The following is a 10,646-nucleotide window of genomic DNA, read 5'->3' on the forward strand; positions in this document are numbered from 1 at the left end:
CATCCTAGTGATCTTGTACGTGCACATGAAATGTCTTCATTTCACTTCTGGTTTTCCTCCCACTCCCCTCCCTGCCTTCAACTCCTCTCCTGCAATTTGTTTATAAAACTTTGCCTGTATTTCATCTCATTTTTCTCTCCCTAACCCCCTCTGTTTCCCATTCCTTTTGAACAATTTCTTTGTATTCACAATGTCTATTAGACATTTGAGTTCATACTCTCACTTCCAGTTTCTCACATCAGAAAGATAGTGTGATACTGACTCTATGTGTCTGGTCTATTTCACTTAAAAGTGCGATCGCAGGGCTCACTCATTTGCTGGTAAATATTTCAAGTTTATCTTTCCTTATGGCTGAGTAGTACTTCATTATATTGAAAAATCCACACTTCTTTATCCATTCATCAGTTGATGGACATTTGTTTTTTTTCCTCAAGATTTAGCTATTACAAACTGTGTTGATAAAAAATCAGAGTGTGCATATTGTTGTGATATGACATTTAATTATTTTGGGAAGATATAAAGAAGGGGATAACTAGGTTAAATGGGACTTCTAGTCCTTGATTTTGTTTTGAGTGATCTCCATGCTCATTTCCACAATGGTTGCACCAGTCTATACTCCCACCGACAGAGGAGAACTGTTCCCTTCTCCCTGCAGCCAGCATGTATTATTGGTTGATTTTTTGATATCCGACATCTGGAGTGAGAGGAAATCTCAAGATTGCTTCAGTTTGTATCTCTTCAATGGCCGGTGATGTTGAATAGTTTTCATACATTTATTTGTCATTGTCACTTCCTTGAAATGTACGTATTCATTTCAGATGCCATTTATGAAAAAGGTTCTTCATATTTGGGAGTTTTAATTCTTTCAGTTCTTTATATACTCTAGGTATAAATCTTTGGTCTGAGGGACAGCTGACTAAAGTTCTTTCTACTCTGTCAAATGTGTTTTCATTCTATTGGAGATGCAAAAATTATTTTAAGGAGATTAGATTTCACCTGTTAAATCTTTGTAATATGACCTATTTGATTTGGGTTTTGTTCATGAATTTTTGTCTACACCTGTATTCATGAGTTCTATTTACTTTCTCTTCCAGCACAATTAGTGTTTTCATTTTTGCATATATATATTTTTTTCCTGTATTTAATAAAGGGTCTACAGGGTCTCACAACACAGGTTGGACTCATAGTGATCCTCTTGTTTTCATCCTCGCCAGTGCTGGGATTATAGGTGTGTGCCACCAAGCCCAGTCTCATTCACTGTCTCAGAGAACCCTGGGGGCAGGACCAGCACAGCATACCAGCGTATAACACTGGTCCCTGCACCTGCCTACGTAGGTGCTTTAGTCCACTGAGCTATCTGGCCAGCCCAGCATTTAGATCTTTTATCCATTCTGATTTTAGTTTAGCACATGGTGGTACACACAGGGCTAGATTTTGTCTTCCATATGTCAAAAACCATTTTTCCCAGCACTGTTTATTTTTTAGTACAAGGTCTTGCTACACAGTTCAGTCTCATAGTGATCCTCCTGTCTCAGACACCCCAGTTCTGGGATTACAGGCCTGCACCACCACATCCGGTTTTGGTGGCAGGCAAAAAGGCACAGTATGTGGTACCAGGAATTGAATCCAGGTCCTTGCACTTGCCAGGCAGGTGCTTAGACCACTGAGCTATCTCCCCAGCCCTTCCAGTACCATTTATTAAAGAGGCTCTCTTTCAATGAATGTGTTTGAACTCTTGTCAGAGGTAAGGTGTCTAGCTATATTTGGAGTTGTTTTTGCATCTTCTAACATGTTCCACTGATTTTTCAAGGTTTTTTTTTTGTTTTATTGCCCATACCATCCTATTTTGTTTTGTTTTTTAATCACAGAATCTCTAGTAATTTCAAATAATGGATTGCAATGTCCACTACTTTACCTTTATTGACTGCAACTGTTTTTGCCTTTCTATATTTGTTCTGGTTCCAAATGAATTGTAGAAATGTTTTCTTTAGTTCTGAGAGATAAAATAATGGTATTTTGATTGGCATTGAATTAAATCTATATAACCATTTGGTAGTGTTGGTTATTTCTTCCCAGAAGCAAGGGCTATCTTTCCATTTTCTGATGTACTCTATTCTCTTTTTTAATATTACGATGATTTTCAATATAGAGATCATTTACTTCCATTGTTAGGTTGTTCTCATAATTATTTAATTTCTTGGTGCTAATACAAAAGGAACAGTTTTCCTAATTTCTCTCAGTAAATTTGTTATTTATGAAGATTATAATTTTTGATCTTTGTATATTGACTCTATGATCATTGCAATGGATGCAGAAAAACACCTGATAAAGTTGACATCCATTCTTGACCAAAACTCTACAGGAAATTGGAATAGATTATTCATATCTCAATCCAATAAAAGCTACCTATTTCAAAAACCAGTATCAAAATAAATGGTCAAGGGGCTGGAGAGATGGCTCAGTGGAATAAGCGCTTCCCTGGCAAGTGCAAGGGCCCGAGTTCAATCCCTGGTTCCACAAAAAAAAAATAATAATAATAATAATAAATAAATAAATAAATAAATAAATGATCAAGTGAAAGCTTTCACTTGAAAATCAGGAACAAGAACAAGGATGCCCACTATCCCCATGCCTATTCTATATACTTCTGCAAATATTAGCCAGGGAAATAACGTGAGAAAAATAAATAACAGGAATAAAGATAGAAAAAGTATAAGTTAAAATTTATTTGCAGATGACATAGTACTCTACGTGAAGACCCCAAAACTTTACCAAAAGACTTGTAGATGTAGTGACCGAATTCTGAAGCATATCTGGATATGAAGTATTTACAGTCTAATAGCAAGCCAGTGGCTTTTTATTCATGAGATGTTCAGAAATAATGAATCAAATAAAGAAGAGTTTATCATTTCTCTAATCACATGTCTCTGTTGTCATGCAGAACACTGCTTTATTTTCTAACGGTTAATCCCTGCAATTGTATGGACAACAATTTGAGAGTCTGGCTTCCTAGACAGCCTGCTACGTGGTGTGCACTTGACGGTCATTGTCAGCTTGGAGCTTCCAGTCTGGCTGTAGTGCGACATATAAGCTTCCCCATTATAGTAGAAGGAAATTAATTATTAGCAAACTAGGATAAACACTAAGAAAGAAAAGTCTAGATGCATGGAGAAAGTTACAATAGTGGTATTTGTCTTGTGAGGATGTGACATTTTATGTGATTTGCAGGAGACAATTTATGAAGAGGAAACAAACTTTAGGCATTCAAAACAAAGTCTTTAGAAACTCTGAGATAAAGGAATTTTGTCTCTTAGAAGAACTGGGGGATGGTCAGTACGGCCCAACCACAGGCAGAAAAGAGAGAGGATTTGATCAGAACAAATGGGAAAGATTTACATGTATCAAAACTTACAAGATTTTCTGGAAATATTAATGTTATTAGCATTTATTTTCTTACTGAAGGATACCAATTAATGATATTAATGCTGTCATTGTACAGTTGAACATTAATTAGGAAACAAAACCACAGTATAGAAAAATAGTAGGAAAAAGGCAGATTATAAAGCTATACTTTTGGCTATCAACTTGCTTTTTTACAAGGAATTTTTATTAGTAGCTTATGGGAGTAGAAATGGGTATCAAAAGATTTATAAGACAGAATTTGATACTTATTATTTTTAAACACACACACTACAATCAGAAAAATTGAAGCACTATGTAAGTGTTCATTTACCTTCACAAAAATCTGGGTTTACTTAACATCTTATTAAAACAAAGAAAACTGATGTGAGAAGATTAAATGAATTATCTGAAGTCTCAGAAAGCTTGGGTAACACTAATGACAGGAACATTCATACCCAAAAGTGCATGAATTATATGATGAAATTGTAAATTCTGTTTAATTAAAATCCATAAGATGTGTGTATGTGAAACTACATCTTACCATGCCCACTATCATCTTGTGAAGAATCATAGTGGCTATATTATGAACAGGTTTTCAGAAGAATCTTAACCTTTAATTACATTAAGCTGGATACATGTCTTGGGGAAAGGCCCAAATCTTCATACAACGAGTAGAAAGTCCTTTCCTCAACCTCAACCTTGTAAATTCCAGATGTAAGTGAAATTCACCTTGTTTATTGACAAATGAGGACATGAGACTTCAAAAACGCTTACTCAGTCTGTCAACCCGGGGGTGCCCGCTGGCCACCTGTGCAAACTCTTGGATCCAGTCACTGCAGCCTGCCTCTCCAGTTTGCCTTGGTGTTTTAGTAGCCACTGTCCTTCTGATCAAGAAAGCCAACAAGCTCCTTGAAGCTCCTGACCTAACTGTAGGTGCCACACAGACCTCCTGAATAACTGAGGACCACTCAGTCCTGCCACATACCTGCCCCCCATGACCGTCTGGCACCACTGATGAACTTTCCTTGAGCCAACCGGATGTAGAAATGAAGCCCCTGATGGATGCTGAGCTCACCCTGGGTACAGACAGAAATGGCTCTGTTAAGAAGGGAAGAACCCACTGGGATAGATACGCTGTGGTCACCTCAGACAAGGTTATTGTGGATAAAGCTTTTCTGCAGGGGTTGGTCATCAGAACAAAGTGAACTACAGGCACTCATAGTCCCTTAACTGATGTGAAAACAAAGATGTCTACTGATTCCTGCTGCTCTCTGGAAATTCACTACAACAGAACCCTTTGACCAAAGAGGCAATAAGACCATGGCAGCCCATGGTGTCAGGCGAGGGTGTGGCATTTTATTTTTTCCCATGCCTGGCCAGCTTCTGGGGACTGTGCCAGCATTACCAAATATGCACTCAGAACAATCAGGCCAGACTCCTAGAGCCCTCCAGGGATCTGGTCGACTGAACATATGTACAGATTGACTTCAAGCTGGCCAGAGGTATTCTGTACCTGGGCTGAGAGGGCAACAATAGTTTGTGCCTTTTTAGGCTACTTAGCCTAATCCTTGCTCCCAGTTCAGCTTGTATACTCATTGACCCCTTTATCCTTCTGGCTTTGGTTTTCATCTTGACTTATAGATAGTTGCCCCAAAATAATATAAAAAAATCAGTCAGGCCTTTCCTCTTTATACAATTAAAAACTTGACCAAGATTTGACAAGCATCCAAAGTACATTGGGTACTCTTACAACAGATTATCTCACTCCCTTGCCACAGTAGTGTCACAGAAAGATGATCCTAAAACATGTCTCTTCTTTAAAGCATCTTAAGCAGAGATCTTATGATAAAGTACCCAAACCATAAACTCCTGGCAGAAACATTCCAATATAGGGAACCTTGGCTAGCTCCCACCCTAGGGCCACTGACAGCTCTAAAGCTACTGCTTCTAGTGGGGCTTTGTATTTTTAATTTGTTTACCTGGTTCATCTCAAAAGAGAACATAAAATGTGCTAAGCAAAGATTTGCCAGGAAAGTAAATGAGGGAGAAAATGTAGCAGAAAATCCTCCCCACTCCAGGACAGTCAATCTACTTCAGTTTCTGTTAGTTGCCCAGGTGAGCATTCCTGCTGCAGTTATTGTGACTTCTGTTTTTCAGAAATGGCTCGTAACAGTGAAACACATTGTAAGAACTGATCAATAACAACTAATATTCTCCTTCCGTACTTCCTGCTTCCTTATGCCATATAAGTCCCAAACTACCAGAGATCAGGGCCTGAGAGCTTTGTAAGATTGACTCTTTGTCCACGCTCACCGATGTAAATAAATCCGCCCCCAGATCCTGGGTGATATTTCAGTATTTTTGGCTATAGCAGTGTGATGATTTGCACACTCACAATGGAAGTGTGGGTGGGCTACTAAAGACATTGAATGCTTTCCCAAACACTTCCCCTTGCTTCAAGCACAATTATTCTATCATTCTTGCCAATATTCTTAAATATTTCTGCAATCCCACTTTTGTAAGTATCACTAGTTGCATCATTTCAGCTGCTTCAGATCTTGAATCGATTCAAAACGTGTACTTTTCACTATCATGTTGACCTTGCAGTAGACCAGAAGTTGTGCAGTGCCAGATTTGGGTGATAAAGTGGATGAGGACGCACAAAACCAAAATATTCCACCTGAGACCCAAATAAAGACAATACAGGAGGCTTCGTGTAATGGGCCTTCATCCCCTGAAGCCATGTGTGGTGGATATTGCCTCCAGAGAACTGGACGCTTTCCACGGAACTGAAGCATGTACTTCACGCCAAAGGATAGCTTTCCATTTGTATGATGTGCCACTTGCACATTGGAGTCTTAGCCCACCCGCTCTAGTCTATCCCGTTTCCCTGTCAGCACAGTGGTTACTGAGTGTGCGCTGAGTGACAGAATAAGCAGGAGTCCTGATAGTGGATTCACAGATGCACGTTCTCTGTTCAGTCCGCTGTGATGCAACGGGGGAGCTTATGTGAGCGGATCACTGCATAAATGTTTAGGGAGAAATACGTGCTGAGGTCTTACAAGAAAGCGTGGCAAACTTATGCCTGGAATGAGTCTGTTTCAGTCAATACGAAAAGAGCACAATCATGAACATAATTAGCTGGAGCTCACTTTCCAGCGAGTAGAACTTTCATCTCTTCTTGGCATGTGTTCATGACAGGTTCAACACTGGATTTTGTTGAATACTTAGAGGTATTGGGAGTAGATAGATTAAGCTGGGTGAGAGTACATCCCTCTAGCACCAGTATCATGAGCCAAGTGAAATAGGACTGAGTTTACTTACGCCATAGGTGGGAGCTCTGATGGACCTCAATCTATCAAATCAGAGCCCTGCAAAGGGGGACATGCCATTCCGCAGTTGACTTTTGGGGTATATCTGACTGTGACCATGGGACAGAAACCTAGCAGCCTAAATTGGCATTCTGTATGTGTAAGCTGATTTGCATGCATTGTGCTTAGACTGGCTGTTCATTTAACTCTTACGGTCACTCCCCCCACTTCAGCATGGATCATGGTTGTAAATAATCACACTCCTGGGTGTGAGCTTACAGAAACATATTTGAGAATACTCAGGGAGATGGGAATCTGGATCTTTTGCACAGGTAACTTCTTTTTCATTGTAGATCGACTAGTTCCCAAATATTATGTAACTTTTCTGTTTTATGACACATTGCTGTTGATTCTGTCCAACATTTTGACAGATATGATTGGATCAGTTCATGGTGTGTATTAGTAATTGCAGATCATTTAATATGTGTTAATCAAGATTTCAGCCTTCACAATTGTCCTTAGCATGGCAGATGCTTCTTTTATATGATAAATAATTCTGTTCTTTCAATGTCAGGGCCTTTTTCAGAAAAAAAAAAGTTTGCATCATGATGCTCCATAACTGTGCAGCTGGTATGGTTTCTATAGAATCAGATTTCCCAAGTAGATGTGCTGGGGGTAGCACATCTCTGTCAGCCGCCAAGATATTCGATGATCTAGATTTCACTTCACATGAAGCTATCAACATTCAAATAACCTGGAAAATAGGTCAGAGTAGCAATGTCACACATGGACTATGCACCAGTCATGATAGAAAAATGTCATGCAGCTTCTGTGTTTCCTTTGTATATGTGATTGGTACAAAACACGTTCTACTGTCATCTACTTTGAAGAATAGCCTATCCAAAATTGTTTGATCTCTGAAAACTTTGTGCTATGTTACTTGCAAATGATTTAAATAAATGAGTTAGTATATATTTGCAGTAGTAATGCTGACACTTGTGGTGGGAAGTTGGTGTCCTTGCAGATTTTTTTCTTTCATCCTCTTTCTCTCCCCATTGTCCACTTTTTGATCCCCCTCAATTTGAGGAAGATCTGTCCCCTACTTCTTGTTATATATCCTTTATATTACTTATTTCTTTGGTTTCCTAGTATAGAGAAATCATGTGATATTTGATGTTTTATGTCTAATTCATTTAACTTAACACTATAATCTCAACATGCATCCATATTTCCTACTAGTGACTCAAGTACAGAGGTATTTTTGATCCCATGGCACACATGGGTCTCATGAAGACTTCCAGCACACTTCTACTGTGTTTGGCAGCTTTCTCTCACTGTGACAAAATACCCGAAATGGTCCATTTATAAAGAAGAAAGGCTTACTTCATCTCACAGTTTCAGTTTCACAAATTACAGTCTGTGGTCCCTTATTCCCATTGCTTTGGGCTAGTACAATGGAAATGTGTTGGGCCACATTCATCTGTGTGTGTGTGTGTGTGTGTGTGTGTGTGTGTGTGTGTGTGTGTGAGTTTGTACATGAGAAAGAGAGGGAGAGACAGACAGAGACAAAGACAGGGAGTATCAATATTGGTTTCTTTTTCTATCCATTTGGAATGACTATAAAACAGCCTTATTTTCTCCTCTTCACAGATTATGAATGTCCTTCATAGATTTGTGAATCAAGGATATACTGTTCCTTAGGTAAACAAATATACTCAGTTTTCTATCTTAAATTGTTCTCAGAGATAATATAATGAGTCTAAATGTAAGGATAAAAATTCTAGAAATACTTTAAGACTTGTGATGTATAAGGCTAATGAAATCATTGAGTCCCTTAAAAGCATTAAAATTCCATAAAGAAATTGGAGTTCAAAAACTAATTATATATTCTTTGTAAGTTAAAGAAATAGAAAGGCTGAATATATTAAATAAACATTCAAATAAATTTCAGCCAATATAATTTCATTGAGATACTTGAGTGTTTCTGAGGTCTCTTCTCTCTCTCTCTCGTTGCAGTAAATGTGACTTTTCAAGACTTCTGAAGACGGTCTCATCTTCAACCTCTTAATTTCCTTCACATTTTAAAAAAAGAAAATCAGTTACAAAATTTAAAATGAACATAGAATGACCCTTACACAGAAAATCTTGACAATATACATTTTTATTTCCTTAATTATCTTTCTAGTAAGACTATTGCCATCAAAGTAGAGAATTAGTCACTTCAGACTGAATGAGATAGAAAAAGAAATAAAGAATTCTTGGATTTCACATTGTTTAGATGAGTCATAGGTACAAGTTGTTCAGAATGTGAAATTCATGAATTTAGAATAATAATAATGCTTTGAGATGTAGGGCGCAGAAATCCATCTCTTTATAATTTTTTCCTCCTCCTCCTCCTCGTTCTTTTCTCTTCTTCTTATTATTATTATGTTTATGCATTTGGTATACACGGTGTCACTTTGCAGTGAAGTCAGAGTGATATTCCTGTCTTCATTCCCTCAAGTGTTGGGATTACAGGCATGTGCTACTAATCTTGGTGGCCGGTTCTTCAGGTCTGGGGGCTAGGTTGGCACAGCATATGGTGCTGGGGATTGAACCCTGGTCCCTTCACCTGCCTAAGCAATTCTTAGCCCACTGAGCTATCTCACTGGATCTTCTCCATATTATTTTTGAGGATGATTGCATTAAAGTATGGGTTTTCTTTGTACTTAGCATGTTTCTTAATGCTTAATTAATGTAAAACAAAATGAAGTGCACTATTTGATTTTCTTTTAAACTATTGGTTCAGTTTAAATAATGAATAATTCCATTTGCTTTCAAAAACTTCAACTCTCCCTTGTTAATTTCTTTCACCCAATTTCTCCCAACTCTCAGTACCCCACTGCTTTCTTGGTCACACAAAATTTCTCCTACTTTTTATTATTACAAATAAAATTCCATGTATATTTTTATCTGGCTTTTTCCATCAGCATAATTATTTTGAAACTTGTTCTTGGTGTATTTATGTTTCAGTAGTCAACTTTTAAATTTTAGGTATTTGGTACAGGGCCTTACCATGCAGTTTGGACTCACAGTGATCCTCTTGTTTTCAGCCTCCCCAGTGCCTGAATTACAGGCATGCACCACCATGACCACTCTTGACTTTTCAATTTTAACATGTGAGTGTTCAATAGGATAAACAACTCTGCTTTTTGTTGCTGTTGACCAGTTAAAAATAAAATTAGTATGTGTATATTAAAGTTTTTCTATGGATATATGCTTTCATTTTATTAAGCTAAACACCTCAGTATGGAATGTTTGGGTCACACAGAATTGTATGTCTAAGTTTTCAAGAAAAAGATAAATTATTTTCCCAAATGATCATCTCAGTTTACCTTCTTACCAACAGTTGTTTGCTATCCTCTTTAGTAACAAGATACGATCATTCATTTTACTTTTTGATATATAATTAATGTAACTCATCTCATTATAGTCTTAATTTGTGCTTATCAAATGATTAATACAGTTGTATACTTTCACAAGAGTTTATTTTTCTATTCATGGAACTTTATTCTGGTGAACTATTGAAATATTGTGGCATTTATTCAATGGTTGGTTTATTCTGAGTTTGTAGAGATTTTTTCCAGTTTTTTATTATTGTGTATTCTGCATGGAAGTTATCTTCTTTTTAAATATTTTTTTGCAATTATCTTCTTATCAGATTCCACTATTCAGTTTTGCCTAATCTGAAATCTGTTTGGATTTTAGTTTTCTACTGTTCCTTTCGAAGAGCAAAAGTTTTAAATGTTGATAAAGTCTTGCTAGTCATATGGAATAAGGCATCACAGATTGGAAGAAGTAGAGCATATACAAGAAAGAAATACTATATGTCAAAGTCTCCAAAATAAAGATTGTGTAAAATCTGATTTTTTTGTGCATGTACATATCCCACTG

Source organism: Octodon degus, unplaced genomic scaffold (assembly GCF_000260255.1).
Source record: "Octodon degus isolate 3935 unplaced genomic scaffold, OctDeg1.0 scaffold00118, whole genome shotgun sequence".
NCBI classification, from domain to species: domain Eukaryota; kingdom Metazoa; phylum Chordata; class Mammalia; order Rodentia; family Octodontidae; genus Octodon; species Octodon degus.